Source organism: Dromaius novaehollandiae, chromosome W (assembly GCF_036370855.1).
Source record: "Dromaius novaehollandiae isolate bDroNov1 chromosome W, bDroNov1.hap1, whole genome shotgun sequence".
In the NCBI taxonomy this organism is placed as follows: domain Eukaryota; kingdom Metazoa; phylum Chordata; class Aves; order Casuariiformes; family Dromaiidae; genus Dromaius; species Dromaius novaehollandiae.
The window spans coordinates 34,343,457-34,364,638 of NC_088130.1; the positions used below are offsets into that span (position 1 = coordinate 34,343,457).

Genomic DNA, 21,182 nt, shown 5'->3' on the forward strand with positions numbered 1-21,182 from the left:
AAGGGGAAATTGATAGTAAATATTTGTTCCTCAGACATGCTTATTAGCATTAAAAATAACAAATGAGCACTTTGCTTCTTTGCAAGGCAGCGCTGCACAGCGGAGCAGAACCAGCTGGCTGCCACTGTTCATCTGCTCAAAGTTCTGCCAATCTGATTCAGTACCAAAGGTTTATGGGGCTCATGGTCACTTTGGAAACAGCGTTGCTGTGCTTAGTAGAAACTAGCATCTGAAAACAGGCAAGAAATGGAGGAGGATCAGGAGAGGATCGTCCCCTATGGAGGATTATCCATAGGGAAAATAACATGAAGAAAATCTGGGTATGTAGAGAGAATAGAAGAGAGAAAGTTTTCCATGAAATCTACAATAAAAAATAAAATAATAAATATTTTTTTAATAAAGGTTCACAACTGAGCTGGAAGATTCCCTGCTTCTTGGACAAATATGACACCAACTCTGAGAGGAAACTACTGTCATTTAACAAAACATCATAATGTAGGATGGAATAGTCTTGGAGCATGTAAGAAGAAAAGATTTACACCATCTAAACTCAACTGAAGTCAATGGGACTGTCCATTACCATTTCATTGTAGTAAAGATATCATAGTATATTTAATCTGCTTTTTGTTTTAAAGAGCTTTAAAAAACAGACTGCATACATATTCAGATACATTCAGTTTATATATCCAGATTATATAATCTCCATACATGATGGTAGAGCTATATGGAGTTTTACATTTATATATATACACACATGTGTACACACACACACACTTTATACACACAGACACAAAGTCAGATACGAGCATGAAGTTCAAATACATATTTTAACTCATTGGACAACTAACAAACAGAATTTCAAACTTACTTTGTAGCTAGAACATAATCTAGGGGAAAAAACAACCTCCCATGGGGGGCTTATAGTAAAATCATATTTTTAGAAGATGAATTTTGCAAAGTACCTTTACACATTTATAGCACATCTTACAGCACATCTAATACGTCAAGTTGATCTAGTCATATACACATTATCATTATCTTTAATCCTGTGGAAATAATGTGCAACTTTTCTTCTAAATGTAACTCTTAGAGGGTAGACATGTTTCCCTGCTAAGAGCTAATTACAGTTAAACAAATTAAATTTTCTTTAAAAAGCAACAGTACAATGATGTTTAAGAATACCACTTCTTTTCAGTATCATCAGGCAAAGAGAAAGCCCTGCCTTCTAGTTTTCTTCAAAACCCCATTTACCTTCCTGTTAATATTACAGCTTCATCCTATTCATCCATTTTAATCACCAGCTGATATCTGACTCCCTGGGCCTGAGATTGCCCTTATTAGCAATTTGCCTGCACCATGACCAGTAATAACCTCAGCCTTTCATTGGGATTCCTGAATGCTACTTTCACACCAATTAAAAAAATACGCATCTAATCTCAACATTTTTGAGCAGAGAGACAACAGGGAATAAAGAGAAAATGGCAATGAGAGAATGAGTAGAACAAGATCTTCAGAACATGAGTACTAACCAGAATAATTTTGTTGAGGCTAATGAACTGTGAAGATGAAATTTGGAATTACAGTGGAATGGGACAAAGCCAGAAAACTTGTTGTCTCGCCTTGAGACAACAGACAAGTAGCTGTATTGTTCACAGTGGTCACAGAAGGCTTGGAAATGGGCCATGGATTTCCACCTGCTTAGCTCTGGAGTGAAGCAAACAATTTTGAGAGATATAAATGCTTCCTTTCTTTTGGGACAGAGGAAACACGCTTACCATGCTAGTAGGCAGCATGGGAGAGGATTTCTGATTCTTTCTGGAAGAAAGGAGGGAAAGGTAAGCCTTTCAGCCAAGCTCTCTCATCAGATGTCCTGTTGTTCCTAACCATAAAAGGCATTTCAATGCATAGAAATTGAAAATCACCACCAAGGAGCAAACAAGAGTGTGAACTTGCAACACGCTGCAGCAATCTAAAACAAAAAGCAGAAGTCATGTCTTCTGCCCAAGCCTCAGCCTCATGTTTGTTCCTCTTCCCTGTGTCAGTTTTCAAAATCATGCAGCTGTACTGCGTTAAAGTAGGTCACTGACCTGACTGAAGACTCATCACTTCTTTTCACAGAATGGGGTAGCCACACATTTGCAAATGCTGACACAAGCAAGTGCCCTACCTTTTTGGTGCAAGCAGACACTTAGACTGATTTTAGCTGTTCCCATGCTAAATGAAACAAGGAAGAATAAGCTACAGTTGCTATGGAGTGTCTAACACAGAGAGCTCATTCTCTAAATAATCCAAATGTACTAATTTGCACATACTTCAATTATATCATCTGTTTTAATGGGTATGTGAAGAAACCGTGAGAAGATTGGATCAATGGATGTTCTACTACTCTCCCTGGTCTACCTGCATAGATAAGTGCACATATTTGTGAGTGTGCCTAAAGTGTCAGTGGGGGAGGCTTAAAGTACCCAATAAAACAGGTGAGCACATACATTCTTGCATAAAAAAGGAGAGAGGCAGACATGCTTCCTGTATGATTCTAGAAAACTTTATGTACATATTACAAAGATTTTTGTTCTGTCAGCGTATGTGTATAACAAAGAAAAGTATCTATAGATGTGTGAAACCCTGATTTCGTGTGTGCCCCAGCTATTCAGATCCTCAATACAAATGTTCTGAAACAGCAGCTGCAGGTATCAGAGCAGAGAGAAATTCTCTGAGAATTGTCTGTATCTTAATGGTAAAAGCGGAAATCTTGGTTCTACTGAAGGCAATGGGAGTTTTGCTGGTTTCCTCACTAATCTCATAGCGTCATCCAAAATTTCATTTGGACTCAACTTCCTTTATCCTTCTCTCTTTTCATTTTTCTATTTTCAACTTGTTAGTCAAAGCTATCATTTCCATCTCTTTCACTGAAAAAGTCATTCGGTGAGTGAATGGAGCTGGTAGGGAGGAACAACGTAAAGCAAGCACTGCTATTCTAGCTGCTCCAGGTTTCGTGTCTGTCCTTACCAAGGGCTTTACACAGTTCTTCTTGAAGCCAGAAGAAGTCTCTGAGGATTTCCCAAATTCTTAACTTGACTGCCTACAGGAATACTGACAATCCTGCAAAAATGTGAGTTTGTCCTAAAAAGGCAGTGAGCTAATTTTCTAGAACAAAGCTTTCAGAAATACTCTTTATGGATTTTCACATAAAGAGAATTTCTGATTTATTTGCTGATGCTAATAATTATTTATCTCAGGTGTAATGCAGTTTATGTTATCTATTGCTGTTTGACTGATGAAGATTTTATTTACTCTGCCTAAATGGGAGGCTAGTGACCTTCGCTGGGCACCCCGTACTTCTGCTCACCAGTTTGTGCAGATCAAGAGAAGCATCCCTCTTCCTACCCTCTACCCTGGCTTTCCTTCCAAAGAAATCCAGGAAGTTAATGAATATGGGGTCTCATTCTGACATACACCTCTGCACCCAGGAGCTGAAAAATAACCTTGGGTCCCTCTCATTAAACACAGCCACTGTATAAAGCGATTTAATTTCACACATTAATAGCTGTTAAGTTTTCCTCTGTAAAATCACAAATGGAATCACCAGACAGTTGGTGATTGTTTAAAACAGGGTAGACTGTATTTATTGTTATATGGAGAAGTAAGAGGGGTAAGCATTTTCTCAAGTACTCTGTTTTGCTTTCATTAGGATTTTGACTGTCTTCCATGCTTGGTAATACTGCATCTCAGAGGATAACATTCATGTGAAAATTGATGATCTGCTCATATTCTGTTTAAAGAAATTTAATAAAGTAAATCAAATGGATGGCACCATTACTCACCTGCAATTAAAGTTGTTGCTGGTCTTGCAAAAAAACGATTTGCTTTATTTTGAAAGACAAATGCTTTTTGTGCCTGGCTGTCCAAGGAGCAAGTGAGCAAGCAGAAGACGCTCAGTTCTAAGTTTCTGAACACAGCTCAGAGAAGTGGAATGAGGAAACAAGGAAAGGAAAGAGGAACAACAAGGCCCAATGCAAAAAATGGCCAGGAAGCACTGTTATGTGGAGCTTGAGCTGGCCAAGAAAGCCGGTTCCTGCACCTACACCTAAAAGCTAATGCCAGTTGTAGCTTAAAAAAAAAAAAAATAGAGCATGCAGCCTTTATCTCCTACCATCTTTATAGTTATTTTGATTTCAAATAAGAACATAATTTGTAAAGGTCCCCTGTGTTCTAAATCATTCTAATAAATTCAGATCCAGGACTGTCTGATAGTTTGAGTCAGTCCAGGCTGGTTCATCCCTCATCAGAGCTGGCTCCTGCAGGAAATCAGCTTCAGGTTTGCCATCTGTTTCCCTTCAGAAATTTTTTGGTCTAGTTCTGCATTCATGTACTATCTGCAGTATTGCACCCAATTTAACAACCATCCCCTACGTAAGGGGGACCAAAAACCTGCAGTGGATTTATTGCAATTATTTCAAGCCTGAGGACCTGTTTGATGCAACATTGACCCAGCACATCAAGTTGTATGGATAACACGTGACAGAGGTAGTTTTACTAATACAACTGCAGAGACGGTATGACTTTAATTCCTCTTGGCCAGAAGTTTCAAATCCTCTGTTATGCTCTGATACTCAAACTAGTCCATAGGGAACATAACTGGATGGAATAAGTTATCAGTTAACTTCCTGAAAACACCAAAATCTTTACAGAAGCAGTTAAGCAGGAAATATCACCTGAGAGGAGGAATGTTAAGAAAGGTCAGTGAGTTAGAGTGAAAAGAGACTCCAGCCTGAGTACAGCAGAATATGACATCTGTAAGGTGGGTTACATCAGAGGTGAAATCTTGCAGTATTATTTCCACAGTTGATTCTGCTGAAGAGTAGAATATATTTTATTTTCTGTATCCTTTTACATGAATTCTCCTACTATACATTAGGATTTAAAACACTCTGTAATATCCTAATTGCTGGGGGGGGGGAATAAAATGTCTCATTTATTTAAAAAAGTGACCTAATTTGGGGAAGATTACTGTTAGTACATTTTGTTCAACACTGTACAGACAGCACGGTAAGAAGATATTATTGGGAAATTTTAATACAGATTCTGCGCTCTTTATAGCATAAAAAAGAAAGTTTTAGCAATTCTTTTACACTAATCCACTTAATAACACCAGTTATTAGACAACACAACAGTTGGCCGCTTCAAGAATAAATGCAAGCTTGAAATAATTACATGATTTTCCATAAAATCATTTATAGTCATTAAACCAGAAAGGTAAAGTTCATTTCCTTGCACATTGCCACAAAGGACTTCATATATAAGTCCTCTTGATGTATTCATGATGCTTAGTTAACGTACCCACTTTTAGAAATGTTTTTAAACTATCACGAAAGGAATGAAGAGAAATTTCACTACAAACACCATAAAGGTCTAATATACATCTAGAAAACACAGCAAATCTTTCCTGAATACTGCACAAAAGATTAATTTCTTCAATTAAAGGAAGATTGGATGAGCACTGGACAACTCTTTAGGAATCTATCACTCATCTTGGTAAGGACAGTCTCATATTTGTGCATTTGTCTAACTTCTTTAATTTGATTCTATTTAAACGAAACATATATGCCTGTCCATTTTACTGTATATATATATATATGAATAATTACATATAGTAGTATATGCATGTAGTAAATAAACAAAGATCAATAGATCGATTAATCATGATGCAGTGAAAATAAGGATCAAGCAGATTTGAAACTTTGCATTAAAGCAATGAGAAAGCTTTCCTTAGCATGAAATATTACAAAACACAATGTATATAGTTTTGCACTTGATGTTATGCTTCCATTTTGTTATATTTTCTCTGCATTTAAAAAAATCAAATTTTCAGTTCTTTGTCCCTGTAGATTCACAGGGAAACTAATAGCACTCTAAGTCAAGAGTCAGATTATAGCCTACAGATTTGCCTGTTCATGAATCTTCACGTATGACTTCATATGTATATATAACCTTTTGTTGGCTGCTGTTACATCAGTTCTGTCATAGACACAGTTCCTAGGTTGTTCTTTTCCCTCATATTTTTTTGAATAAGCCAGTGGTGCTCAGTATGCAGTGAGCCTTATTCCAAAGGAAAATAATTTTTATCAGAGCATGAAAAGGCCAGGATCATCCCAAGTTCTCCTTTCTTTGGCACTTTAGCATTAAAGTGGGTTAGACAGGATTTTTCATCCACACCAGAGCTCCAAAAACTATCTAAGAGGTTACCCAACCAAACACTTCTCCCCTCACAGAGCAGGGCAGTAAGAAATTACCAGATGTATTGATCAAGTGTTGAAAAAGTTTCTTGTTGCTTCTGCTGTCATCCTGAATTTCCCTTCTTGGGTGCACAAGAGAAAAAATGGATCCCATGAGTTAACTCTCACACTTGTTACCCAACATTTCCTCAGTCTAACTGAGTGTAAGGAATGGAACAGCTTTTTAATGGCCCAGGAGCCCACATGCCCTTATAACCCTCCTTGAGAGCCGGTTTCTAGCTGACAAATATGACAGGCAGAGCTAGTGAACCCTTAGGCCAGCAATATTCTCATCTCCAATCCATCACAGACATCAAAAAATAATGAGATCTCTTGAAACTGTGCCAGAAGTGAGCTTGTGTGACACTGAGATGATGAATTAACTCAACCTCTTATAAAGCAGCAGGCAGGATACTAAAATATGCAGGAAATTTCATCATTTTTGGTGGCTTTGAAGAGGAGATGTTGAAATTGAACCACCTGAGCTGAATTTGCACTGGTCACTAACTCCAACACGTTTCCAGTTCAAGTCCCAGTAACTATCATGCTATATTTTATTTCTTTGTGTGCACCATAGAGATATAGGTCTACCATCATCACACACTGAAAACAGGGTGTACAACAGGCCAGTGTGTGTTAAAGAAATGCTGTTTTCATAGCATGATAGAAAAGTGATAAACTCAAGAGGACATATGTAACATCCCAGAAGGGGGAAGGATTTGAGTCACCTTTTTTTTTCCCCCTAAATATTTTTGAATACTGCCTCGATTACATCATAGAATCAAAATGCATCATTTCATCAAAAGGGTTCTAACCCTAGAGAGGAAGGTGAAGTATGTGTATATAGGTGCAGAAAGGAAGCAGATAGAATGGGTTTCCAAAAAGCATCTCCTTTTCAAGTACTAATCTTTAGTCCTTGCCAAAGATTTCTGAGAAATCTCTGTCATCACAAAGTTACCTGCAACGCAAACAGCAGACGATGCAGGGAAAACATGTCATCTAATCACAATTCACATTTTCATTTCATAAAAACTACTTAGGAGGGGGTGGGAGAAAGCTTGTTTTTCCAACCCAGAACTGTTTGCTGAGTTTTTTCATTCTGTCAAAACAGAGAAAATTCCTTTAAGAAAAGAAAAAAGGCAGGAGAGAAGGGGTGGAATCCTCCTGCTTTAAAGAACTACCTCACTGCTTAATCTCACATACCTCTTGATTTCACAGAAAGAGTGTGCAGAGCGGATCATGGTGCAGACAGGCCATTTTTTCCCCGGCAGTTATTTTCCAATAGCTATCAGAACATATTTTCCTATATTTTATATCACTGACACAACAGGAGAAGATCCAGCATCACAGCCTGACTAGGCTTTTACTCATGAAGACTCTCAAAATCTAAGAGGGTTTCCCACAGTAATTCGAGCCTTTGATCAAATGACTGAATCAGTGATGGTTACTCAAGAGCAGCTTAAGACTATATTGCCAGTGGTTCAGGATATTATTTGTAAATTCAGAAATAGGAAGGTGATCACACAAATATTTCATCCCACTGCATGAATTAAATCAAAAGTGTGAAATCTTAGTAATTCAGAACAATAGGGGTAGAATGTTTTATTTATACTCCAGTTTCAGAAGATTTAATAAACACTTTTTTCTGAAGTGCACTGAGATGAAAAAATATGTTCAAGCTTGTTAGTAGACTGAAAAACTGAGCAGTAATCAATATAAGATTTTAAAACATGAAAAGTTAGCCATGAAATCTTTTTAAATATCTGATCTGAAAAGCTAAGGGTGAACACATTGACTTAAAATAAACTCTTACTTAGAGGGTCTTTCTCCAAATCTTTTTTTGAGGAAAGATTAAAGAAAGGCAGCTTACAAGGACTTTCTAACACGACTGCTGTTGTCTCATTTGTACCCTGTTCCCAACTGCTTAGCCACAAGCCATTAGCTGTGACTCTCCAAAAGGCCTCATAAATTTTCACCTTTGATCACTGAAATATTCTGGACATCTAGCAATTCCCCTGCTAGGCCCTGCCCACAGGTTAACGGGGTTGAGGTACCCTGCGCTGCACAAGCTAGTCCTGAGCATACAGAACTGTCAAAGAGCAGCAGGACGATGAGGCAGCAGGGCCGAATATCTCCTGGCACCCCCATTTTCCCCAGCAACCTTCTCCTAATGGTGATGGGCCGAAGGGGGCAGGTTCCTTCAACAGAGAAGGAAATTCAAGGACTGGTTCTGAACCACCTTTGAAATGAAATGCTTCAGATAAGCAGGGGACCTAATATTCCAGGTCCAGAATCTTTCGGGTTTGCATAAAACCCGGAAACCTACTGCCTGCACCCTCGGACAGAGCTAGAGACGTGGGAGGAACATTTGGAAATGACAACCATTCCCAGATGTGACTCAGGTCATTTGGAGGTGGCCACTCAGTGACCACGGACAGTAAAGCTATCTAAGAGCATGTGGTTCAGAAATGCGTTCCACAGACACTTCCTACTGCCATTTAGGGGGCTTTAATCAATTTGCCAAGCAAATTCAAAGGAAAAAATCCAAGTGTTTACTTTATTGGCATCACTGGCAAGCTATATCAAATTTTAAATCAGACTTAGGACTTTAGGTACAGAGGGCAGGAGGATGTGGTTCTGCTGCAGTAAGGCCAAAACTGAGCATTTATACATTTACAAACATAGCCCACCAAACACTAAATTTAAAGTATTGCACATCTCTCTGAGGCTCTCCTTCTTTCAAAAGGATTAGCAAAACACACTCCTTATTCATATGCCGTCAGCCAATTTAAAAACTGGGGGGTGGGGGGGCTGTGGAGGACAGGGGAATTTTCCTTGGGAAAAAAGAAATTGCCCCAACCCCCAAAAGGCACTTCAGCAGCCAAACGTGCCCTGTGTTACGCTGCGGAGTGATTCCCTGGACAAAGTGATCCGTTGCTGTAAGCCGGGGCTCACACCTGCACCTGGGAGTGAATGAGTCGGTGACCTTTAACTGGTCAGCTAAAGGCAGCGCATTACCTTAAGGAACCACAGATGAGCTCTGTTTCATCTGATTCACTGGACGGTACTCCTTCCTACGCGCTGCTTCGCAAGCGGCTGCGCTTTCTGACGCCTACAAGGAGGGCTGCGCAGAAGCACGCCAAGCAGGCGGCAGGAGCGAGGCGAGGCGAGCCGCTGGGAAGCTGGAAGGGGTTGAATACCTATAGAGATACATCTTTCACTGCTGTGGGACTTGATACCTGTGCCAGGACAAATAAAGCAGCACGCCTCACACAAACTAGAACAAAAAGAGTCAAGGTTTTTCCATGCGCACAAACTGATTTGCGACTCCCACTCCCTCCACTCAGCACACAAGCCAGAGTCCAGGAAAATCTACACGAGACCCAACTCGCTTATTTTTTTTTCCCTTCCTGTACAACAGCAACAACAACAACAAAAAAAAGGTGGGGGGCTTAACAGAAAAGAAGTGTTTCCAGTTCCCAAATGCCCGAAGTACGGCAATTTGGAAACAGTGATGCGGTGCTTCATGAAAATGGTGTTTCAGGTGCTTCCTGGCTCTGTTCTCCTCATAAACCTGTTCGGATCTGGAACCAGTGAATTATGGTAGCCACAGTTCAGCGCTGTGTATTGTGGGAGACACATGATACTAGCCAAGTATGGAGGCAAAAAAAACAGAATGGAAGTGTGCCCTACTGAACTGCAACTCCCAGGAGAAAATACAGCAGCTTTTCCAAATTAAAATATAGTCTTGACACAAAAAGGAGACTATTTGCACAATAAAATTATAAATATTAATAACATTAATAAGAAAATCCTAACTTATTCCTGAAAAGTGATTTTAGGGGGAAAGTAACAGAAGGATTTGCACCCATTCTTCTTTGAAAACAAAAAGTATTCCTATAGTGGTATTTCGCCTTTGATGCATCTATCCCATCAACAGCAGATATTAACAACAGATCTACTGAGTCATAGCAGTATAAGCAGATTGATGAAGGCAGTCTATCGCCTGTTTGCCATGAGTACAGGGACTAGCATCTTCTACAACACTCTTCCAGATCCACGGAATTCAGGCCTTCTTTTTGACAGTTTGCCAAAATATAGTTTCACTGTTTTCATTCTTCTTCCTCATTCATTTACTTTTCATGATAAGGTATCCTTATGGTGAAGGCAAGAAAACAACAGCAAAACAACACCATCCATAATACTTCCTTTAGCAAAGTTACTACAAAAACATGTCCAAACCATCATTTTGTTCTAAGCAGTACATGGCTTAATTCAGCTTGGGTTGCTCTGCCCAGTGACATATCTTTTACTATCCAAAGAAATTTGTTACAGCTGAAAAGTTTAAAAATGACAAAGAAACCTCAAAGCAGCCTGGAAAATAAAATTTTGCTTATAGCCAGTTATTTTGATATTTTGCAGTTAACATCTACACCTCCATTTAGAGCACATTATTCCCCAAGCTGTCACAAGAATTATAATTGCTTTTACCATGCTTGTCTCATATCTGCCTCATTTTGAAGGTTGTATCTCAATTTTTAACATAAAGCTAGAAAATGGGAATGAGAAATGGAAGTGAAAATGAGATGTGTAATGACTGCAATACAGGAACTGCTGGTTAGATCTCTGCAGAGCATTATACCTGTTAATTACTTAATTAAGGTTGAATAGACCTCAAAGATTTAGAGAGGTTGGGAGACAATTCCTAAATAATGCACATTATTAACACCAACAAATCCCATATTTTTAAACTGGAGGAAAAAAAGATGGCTTCAGAAAGACCCATAAGAAGGTAACCTCCTATTTATGTTTTGGGATGGCAGAGATGCTGAACGTAAGCAACTTAAACTACAGTCACCGCAACTGTATTTGCGGTTGCACACTATACCATGCTTAAAGACAACTCCACCGAACCAGATGCTGGCCCATATTATGACTCCCACACATCACCCTCCAAAAAGGGCTCCTAAAGATGTTACTGCTCATACTGCCTGTCCTACAGAAAGGGAACTTCAACAAGAGGTGGTCACAGAAGCACAATTTTTGTTGACTTAAGACTATTTTAAAGATTTTTTTAAAACATTATATTTAAGTTATAGAGATAGTTAGCTCATACCTGAGATGAGAGGGAAAGTGTTAGACCTTATAAAGACAACTTTCCTTGTAAAAGCATTTAAAACAAAAATCTATTTTAAACAATTTAAAGATTGTATGAAATCTTCCACTTCTTTATGAATAACTTCACCCTACTTTTGTTGGGTGTTTTTTTTTTAAACTCTGCATTCCCACAAAACAATTTTTACTGAAGGTCTTCTTTCCAAAAATATATCTTTCACAGGTTGATTTTTCATTAAAAAAAAACAGAACATTTTCCACAAGAACTCTAGTCCCTAACGTATCAAGCAAACCTATATTTACTGGCTCCAACAACTAAAAAGTTGTCCAAAGATTAAATTTGGCTACATTCTTGAATTTCAGAAAATACATTCATATGCAAAGATCCAGATCCTGTCCTGCTAATTGCATTCTAGAGCAGAGCTGTATTACAAATATTCAGGAATTTGCAGGAAGTAAAATATTGCTCTATGGACACCTGAACCTTATACAGAATCTCTGAAACTAAACTCTTAAGAAATCAGAATGCAGAGCTGTTGCTCTGAAATAATTCCACTTGGGTGGGCTTGGTTCTTTTCTCAAAACACCACAATTTATCCTAACAACCAGACTGGGCAAGACCAAGTGTCCGTCTAGTCAAATATTTTTCCCTGTGCCAGTGTCCAGAAGCAGAATCCTGAAGATTACTAAGAAGAGGGCAAGCACATGTTTGCTTTCTTGAAGGAAAGAACTTTACCACAAACAGTTTCCTTGCCTTCGCCAGTTTTAAGAGTGAAAAATTTCTTGATCTGGATGTGGTTTCTATCTATTTAGGAAAGAAGTCCAATGAGGGTTACAAGTAAATGTCTGGTCTGCCCTTGGTCCATGTAAACTTTCAGCACCCGGCGCCTCCCTTTGCAAGGGGTTCCACATTTAGGTTGTTTTTTTTAGCTTTGCTTAGCACCCACCAATCCTTGCTCTAGGGGGAATATGAGGAATAATTTCAGCAAGGCCAGTGATGCTTTAAGAATTAACATCTGGAGGAAGAGTTATTATATTTTATGATTACTGATCCATATTCTAGGTGTATAAAATTCTCACTTATTCCTCATTAATAAGCAGGAACCTACAGTTCTCCCAAGTTGTGAGTTCTTGCCTAATTATAAACCATGGGATCAGGCCCAAGGCATTTTACGAATGTAATGGTTCAGATAAGTCCATCATGAAATACGATGTGACCCAGCAACATACCATGTCATTCAACAGAGCTATGCCCTCTGGTGAGACACCTGGCCCTGGAATCACATGAATTATTAGTAACATAATGAAGAATAACCATATTTTCAATTCCAGTTTGTCACCTTTTTACTTGTCTTCATACTGAGCTTCCTGTTGAGACACATGCATTTATAAAATAATGCCATAGATTTTATTTAGCTATTTACTTTCTGCAGGTGATAGACATTTTTAAGGAGTTTGCTAAATGTTGCCAATGCTTTCGGCTATTTTTGTAATCAACATGCAGAGTTTCACGCGTAGTTGGAGCGTGAAGAGCACAGACGATTCCCACATTGAATAAGCTGCCTCTAAAAGATAACACAACTGACCCAAAAAGCAGGTTAGAACTGTATGACTAACTACTGTTTTTATAATAGTTTGAATTAAGTCTCTGGAACTGTGTATCTGCAATATTTGAGTAGACTGGAATCTGCAAGTGAGTTCAGAATAGTGCATTCAGGTCATTCTAGTTTTTCCCTTTAGCTCAATGTCACTAAAAGTCCCTGCAAAGTTTGCAGAGGAAGCAGAATGAACAATCTTTCTGCACAGGGAGCTAAAAAGAATGAATTACTGAGCTACGCAAAATGCAAATTTGTAAAGTGCCTGTAATGCTTAAACTGCGCTTGTTAAAAGTGGTGCTATTAATAACAATAAAGAGCCTGTATCCTTGTCTCAGATGCTCAGCCAAATTGTAGCCATTTCACCCAAGCAAGATGTCAGCTCACTAGGACCGCTCCTGTGAACGGACAGAAACGCCTGCCCCCATAATAGTTTTTATGTTTATGTTTAATAGTTTTTAATCAACACAAACTGCATTCATATAGTGCAGCACTTTTGAAATAACCAAACTTTAACACCCATGCCATTATTCTATGGCATAATCTCTAAATAAGAGCGCAGTTTTCAAGTCAGTTTGTTGTCATACCTGCTCTGGACAACTCCCCTGCAATCGCCTACCTAACGCATTCACTCACAACCACCTATTTCACACATTACTTAGAAATGATTTTGGCACTCACTGGTGTGAAAGCTGTCTGGGGCCACCAAAACAATAAATACAGACACGAAATAAGATAATATTATATTTTAGTGCATGAGGTCTAACTGCATTTTTTATTCAGGAATGGAGATGGGAACAATTTATCACTTTACTGTCACTACAGTTTAGAAATTTTTTTAGCCTTCCAGTTATTATTACTACATTGTAAAGTGTCTTTATTTAAGTCCTCTACTTGGAATCAAGTTGTTCCCTCCCCCCCCCCCCCCCCATTTAAACTTGTCAAGAAGATAATATTAGTCCGCAAAAGAACAAAAGAGAAATATCCTCCAAATTTATCGGGGATGGGGGAAGAAAGGAAGAGGAGGAGCTTGTGCTTTGTTCATATTCACTTTTAGATAGCTCTTTCACTTTTTGATAGCTGAAAGGTAGTGATTTCAAGAAGTATTTTATTTTTTTCTCTGCATATTTCTCTTCTTTGTATTCCTTCTGTGGAAGGGAATTAAATTGCTCTACTGTGAACAATACAATGCTGTACTGAAGACATGCACTGAATAGCCAATTAATTCAGATCCACTTCTGTCATCTGACTTTGTGTTCATATGTGCACTCACACTGGGCGCACACACAGGTAGGCACAGGCACACTGCCAGATGCGCAGACAGGGATATCTGCTCTGGATTTCTTCTTCTCCTTGCACATTTTCAAATAAATCTCACTGATCTTATTTCCATTTTGCTGTATATTTTGTTCCTGTCTTGCCATGCTCGCATGTAAAGAGACAGTTTCCAAAAGTGGACTAACAAAGATCAAACTTAGGAACACAAACACTATGGCAACTAAATTTAAATCTTCTTACAGGAAAAAAAATCTTTTTTTCCCCATATATTAGGTGATTACATCTCTTAAAGGACAATTTCTCTCTGTATCTAAACAGCTCTCCATAACTTTTCTTAAAGAATCGAAAGTCTTCATTTTCTCCAAAAATAATGTTGTAATTACTCTACAGTAACATTACTACAAGTTAACAGGGGAAAAAAGAGATACCAGAGATACAGGAATAAAAATTTGGCCTACAGTTTTTGTGATATATTGTGTTTTCTATTTGTCTAGGAGAATTATTTCTGAGTGTACTGTGTCTCTACATATTCCTTTCTGAAATATAAATGGGCATTTATTTAAAGCCATAAGCCTTATTACTGGTAATTTTCTTTCCATTGCTTAGTAATATCAGTCTGTGTGAACAGAAAGGATGATGGAATCACTGATTATATGAATATCCTTTGCTTTAAAGTATTTTCTGTAGCAGCTGAGTCAATGCAGAGATTTTATAGCCATAAATTCAGTCTTGTTATTCTTGGATTCAGGGATTCTGATTCACAGATTTTTGTCTAGATTTTCCAAAAGGATTCAATTACACTGTCTTTGAAGTGTAGATGAAGATGTCCCCTTTAAAATATGGCAATCGGTGAGTAAGGGTTTTACAACAAGGCTTCAGAATGCAAACTGGAGTGGGGAGAGGAGAAGAAAAAAAAAAAAGCCTCCTGAGTACTGTGGAAACTAGACAGTTATCCTGTTGATACTGTTAAAATAGCAATTTAACATAGAGAAATCCTGTAAAATTACATATAAAAGGGGGGAAAAAAATCCCAGAAGGAAGAATTGGCATGGTTCTAACCGATAACATATTTGTACTTTTTCCCAGGGCCTATAATCAGTCTCTACTGAAATTATTTTTTTCCCCACAAATTCCTAAATCCTTTTCTTCTGCATATCTTTCCACAGAGCAGCAAAAAAGGGACTGAATTCAATTTAAACTGATGTTGCAAGTCATTGCAAAATTGGAATATAGTTTCCAAATGTTGGACTTATCTTGTAGAAAGCCTTCATGTTTGGCATGTTATGTTTTCTCAACAGTTCTCTAGAATGGCTTACGGGATATTACTACAAGAAAGCACTGGCTCAAAAGGAACGGGAGTAATACCCGTTCAGGACAACTTATATAAAAATCAAACCCATCGTATTAATGTTTGTAACTCTCCTTTGCTGCATAAGCAATAAGGAAGGATCAAAATCAGAAAATGAAAGACAAGACAGTACGCTTCCTTAGCTCTTTTTAAACACTTCAACATTTTGTTGATTTGACGGAAGATTCTTTTTCTTCTTACTTGCTTACAACATGTTCTGAGTTAGGTTCATAAACAAGAGCACAGTTAAGCACAGCTTTAAAGCAAGATCAAAAGTGGGGGTGTAAGAGTGTGTTCTTTGTAGACTGGTGGAAGAAAAAGGCCTAGATACAGTTAATGCAAGACCATTTGTTTTCATTGAACGTTGTGAGCAAAATCTGCTAGTCTATCTTTATAAAAGGCAGTGCACTTTGCCGCTGCATGATCTAGCACACAAGACGGATGCAGAAAGAGAATACCCAAGCACGCCCAAACGAGGGTTACCGCAACAGGACTAAGAAGAAATCAGTCTTTATACATCCAAGAAGACACATCAGGAAGCACTGTGTTAGCTCAGTCTATTTTTTTATACTGTATAAAATCTGCCCTTCTTACTAGACAGGTCCAGAATATTCCAGGCCAGGAAATTTTGGCTCTTTTTCCTCTGAGTTGAAAGAAAACACGCTATCTACGAAAACTGCAACCAGTACTGCAAATCTTCAGTCAGAGAGATGGCAGCATTTACACCAGCTGGAGAACTTCCACAAGATTGTTGGCTGATTGCTTCTTGCAGCAGTAGGAGGGAGTTTCATTTGGGACTTCTGCCTATTTTGTCTGGAGCAGCCTGGTCTGTTACTCACTTTCACATACATAAGTAGGAATGCCTTGATTTTGTTCTCCTCAGATCTAGGCTGGCAAATCTGCTTGCTTTCTGGAGGAAACCAGCTAAAAGTAAACCAAGACCAGTTTTGTCTAAAGGAAGTGTACAAATACTACAGCAAAGAAAATTCAATGAACTCAAGTATAGACAGACTGACATTCTATTTACATGTGTCTTTGCCTAAATTGACTGTAGTTTCAGTTTTCTGTGACACTTGCTCACTCTGCAATAAGGATAAAAAGTACCTGTATATTTGGATATCACACAGCCCTGGGAACAGCCCTGCTCTTCGCTCTGCTGCCCAAGGGCACCCCCGGCAAGCAGCAAAGCGCCTGGAAGACTAACGCTATTCCTCCCATGTCTTCAGCGCTGCCTGCTGCAATTAAGATAATTTAAGGGCATAAGGGGCCTTTTGCTGGTCTCTGGAAGACAGGGGAAAGGAAGGAGTCCAGAAGCCAATTAGCATAAAAATGCAAAGAAGTGTATGACAGTAAAACTTGCAACAAGTTTTCCAGTCAATAAGAAAAACAATCTGGTCTCTTAGGAATACAAAAAGCTCAAAAAAAAAAAAAAATACCAACAACAAAAAAACCCCACATGAATGGAAATCTAGAAGTAATCAAACTAGGCCTTGATTCCTTTTACTTTCTACATGCCTCTGGCCACCACAACACAGTTTTGCAACATGATCCTGAGCATGCTCCTTTGCTTTAAGGCTCTACAAGAGGAGACGGACAGACCTAACCCGCTTCGTTTTGTGCACAGAGCCTCGCTTGAAGACAAAGCTTAGAAGCGCTATCCAATAGATAATCTACTACTGTTCAGAAGTTGCTTAAAACTTGACTAAGGTCTGTTTCATTTAGCACCCAAGTTCTAAGTAAGAACTTGCAAAACTTTCCCTGAGGGAGATGTTATGAGTTCATATTGCTCTTCAGGTGGAGTTTGGCATCAAAAATGTTTTAAAAAGCAAACAAAGGGATGTCAGATATATTTGGCTGTTCTTTAACCTATTAATATGAATGTTTACTGATACTATATGAACATATGAATTTATATTACAAATAAGGCACTATCATACACAGAAAATCAAATCACTAACAGGAGCTCTTAGAAGTTTTTTAAAAACTGACTGTTGTACTTTCATAGTACTTGAAACATGATAGTGAATATCTACAGGTTTACAACACTGAAGATAGCTGTTATGCTACTTATTTTATAGCTTGATATTAAAAATTAATAGACTAGTATTTCTGAACCATTTTAGTTTAGAGGAGACTGAATGCCAAGCCTCAGCCGTATTAGCTTTGACAATATTAACCTGCCTTGTATAACAGACATTTGTGATACTCTCCTGCCCAGTCTTTAATCCAGTTTTGTTTTTCCTTTTGTGTCCAGTCCAGGAGGATCTGACAGTCTCTCCAGGATGAAGAGACTGCTCTCACACAACAGCCACCCACATTCATTTGGCTACTGGCCATTACAGGTTTCCATATTATTTCCACAATCTTTGCCACGTGTACAGTCAGCTGAACGCTGCAGTTTAATAAGCAGCATCCTCATCAATTACCTACGTGATGATGGAAATACAGTTTCTCTGGTGCGGGAGTAATATCATTACAATTCCTGCTTGTCATCAGCTATAGGATACATAAAATTTGTCTTGGAAGAAAAAAAATACATCATGGTCACGACAGATTAAACTACAGTCTCTAATATTTGGGCACTCTGAAAAACTACTGGCAATTAAAATATAATGATGCTCAGGCTTTTATTAAACCTATGTATTTCTACTTAACCATTTTAGTTTTTGCCTGTGTTAACACAAACTCCAATAAAAATCAAGGCTTCCTGAGAGGAGGAGGAAAAATTTAACAATACATGAAACTCAGCCGAGAGAAACTTTCACCAAGATACCACTTGTTTCAAAAAACATTCTGTCTTCAAGAGTTTGATGAGCGTTTTGCTGTACAGAGCTTGAAGACTAGCAAATAAACATGGGAATACTAAAAAAAAAAAAAAAAATCAGCCACAAAGTCCACAACAGTTTTCTAGGCAGTATTTCAGTTTGTGCATTTTACATACGCACAGACACAAACACACAGATGTACACATAAACTGCAGAGTCCAATGTCAGCTTAAGCCTTCCGAAGGAAGTTTTTGAGGAGGGAATAATAAAATATAAAAAGGATCACAGACAAGAGCCTATATTTTTTGCAGTCCACTAATCGCACAAAATTCCAGAGCTTTGTTGTCCATGTGAATACGAGATGGATTGCGGACACAAGCAGACATCTAGTAGTCAGGTTAGTTTCTATTAAAGAAAGCACTAGATATGGATTCCAGCTGTCTGGTACAATCTTTTACACTTCACTACAGATGTGCACAACATCCTTTTCCTCTAAACATGGCAGGAATCATATAGCAAAAAGTTTCTTTTCTACCCTTTTGAACCAGAGTACTTCGCCCACAGTCTCTCTTCAACTTTTTCCCTCTAGAGTAAGGCCCTGATGCTTCCCTGCTGCTCTCAAACCTTCCTTGTTACTTGTCACTCTGATCCCACGAGAAACCCTTCAGTTTCAAGGATTAACTGCTACTACAACTTCACATGTGGTTTCTCTCATTCTTTCTATCTCTACACAATAGGAGCTAATTTATCTCAAACAAAGGACATAACAGTTTCAGACACTGTTCTGGCTGTCTCCAAAATAGCCTCACCTGTTTGCCAAGTAACATAGCACATACTATTTCTGTACAAACCACAGATATGCTACTGAGTACTGAGAGCATGCTCCCCAAATGAACGTGGTACCAGCAATACTCACTGACATCAGCAAGAACCAAAGTGAACATCTTCCTGAGAGCACTTAAAACAATTCACAACACCCCAGGACAGAGAACCAACTAAACCAGTGTCTTAAAAGACTCCAGCATTGATTGCTCCCACCTTTGTGGTACCATGCTCCATCCTCCAGAGCAGACATGCCACTTGCCCATTAAACCCTTCAAATCTGGTGCTATCAGTAGTGTAGAGAGGAGAGCTTACCTTGCATTTGCTGAGCTTCAGAAATGCATTCCCACACCAAAGGTTGCTCTTCTTTCTCCAAGACCTTGCAACACAGATTTCTGCACTGAGGCTTTCCACTGCTTGTGTCAGTTCTCCTCCTGAGATGCCTGTACCCAGGTGTGAGCCATTTAGGCAACTTCACAGCAGTCTGACAGGAAAAAACTCAAAACCAGGCCTGTTGGGGGAAACCAGAGACTTATGTAAGATACAAGGTTCTTCCCTGTCCATTAAAGCAAACTGTGGAAGTGCTAGGACGCAGCTAATATCTGCTTTATGACCTTCTCAGTGTTTAAAGTTTATGTTTCTTCTTGAAATGGAGATTGATGGAATTTCCTCATTCATTAATACAGCAAATCAATGAATGTTTTTGAGGCAAACATGGCAGTGTCCCTTAACAGCTCCCATGATGCCAAAACAGTGATAACTTTTAAGACTGAAAGAAATGGAGGGTAGAACAGAAATAGTAGGAAAATTTGAGAGAGAAAATGAAAATGCAACTCCCTAACTCCAGCATGGCTACAGTTACCTTCATGGAGTAGGAACAGCCTCCTCTCTACTTCAGCCTTCCCCCCACTTAATCTGTCAGGACTCCTTAGAGAAGAGAGGAACATCTTTGCACTTGTAGCTACTGTTCACCTCCAAAACTAGCTACATTTCCCCAAACAAGCAGCAGTTATTTCAGAAAGCTCTTAAGGCTGTAAGATGTCAAATGAATCCAGCTTCCAGGGAAAAAAAATCCTTCCAAAGGAAGGTATGGTGGGCAGATAAGCAGTTTCAGCTGTAGTCTCTTAGCAATCATTGCTACTTACTCCTTAGTGAACTCTGCTCTTATTAGTCTTCCTCGCAGCACAGTAACAGCCTTCTTATTTCATAAATAATTAGCTGAGAATTTTGGAAGACACAGAAAAGCTTTCTTAATTCAGCTTTTCTGAAAGAACATGTCACACTTGTTTGTTAGTCAGACTCTTTTCATCACTACCCAGTAGCTAGGATCTGGTGTACACCAGAAATGCTGATCCCTAGTATTTGGCGGCTTCTGAGAAATACCTCGTTTGTCTGTGGAGCAGAGCTCTGGGGTTTGCCTCTCTACGCAGAAGACTGCAGCTGGCTCAAGCAGTGGGGGAAACTCGCCGAGCTCGGGGCCTGCAAATGACTTGCTAAAGAAGAGTGTTTTGTAGCATTATGTCTAAACTCATTAAGAAGCTGGCTTCATTCGCACATCTTTCAGAACACGGGTTTTCTTTTCTTTTTTTAGTTCTTTTTTAATTCTTTAAATTATAAGGCACAGTAAAGCCTAAGCATTTTAAATAGCATTTTTCTGTCACACATTTCAATCATGCTCTTCAAAGTGACACACTTGACGTTCATAGGAGAATAATGAATGTTATAATTTTCCCTGAGAGCTGACTGCTGCTTCAGCCCTAGTAAATATAACTGGAAATTGCTTCTGTCTTTATGAGAAATACTGCTGCTCACCTACATCCTCATCTGCTCTCTCCCCGCCATTACCTTCTGTAACCCCCAACAACGACCAGCGTCACTGGGGGAAAGAGTTATCTCGGTCCTACCGAAAAAGTCTAATCCACTTAAATTGTGGGAAATGAAGGCCATTTGGAACATGGAATCTTTGTGAATACCGTAGAAATAT

General features: G+C 38.8%; 2 long non-coding RNA genes across 6 annotated transcripts in view; one reads left to right on the forward strand and one right to left on the reverse strand.

Annotated features, from left to right (window-relative positions):
* The window catches only part of LOC112980283 (uncharacterized), a 490,482-nt gene that overhangs the window by 205,671 nt on the left and 263,629 nt on the right, over nucleotides 1-21,182 (reverse strand). For all 5 annotated transcript variants that reach the window (XR_010385785.1, XR_010385782.1, XR_010385783.1 and 2 more), the window contains one exon: nucleotides 19,514-19,709. This is a non-coding gene — a long non-coding RNA (uncharacterized LOC112980283). The remainder of the gene's footprint in view (nucleotides 1-19,513; nucleotides 19,710-21,182) is intronic.
* The window catches only part of LOC135324415 (uncharacterized), a 41,128-nt gene continuing 25,436 nt past the window's right edge, over nucleotides 5,491-21,182 (forward strand). The window contains exon 1 of the long non-coding RNA XR_010385799.1: nucleotides 5,491-5,535. This is a non-coding gene — a long non-coding RNA (uncharacterized LOC135324415). The remainder of the gene's footprint in view (nucleotides 5,536-21,182) is intronic.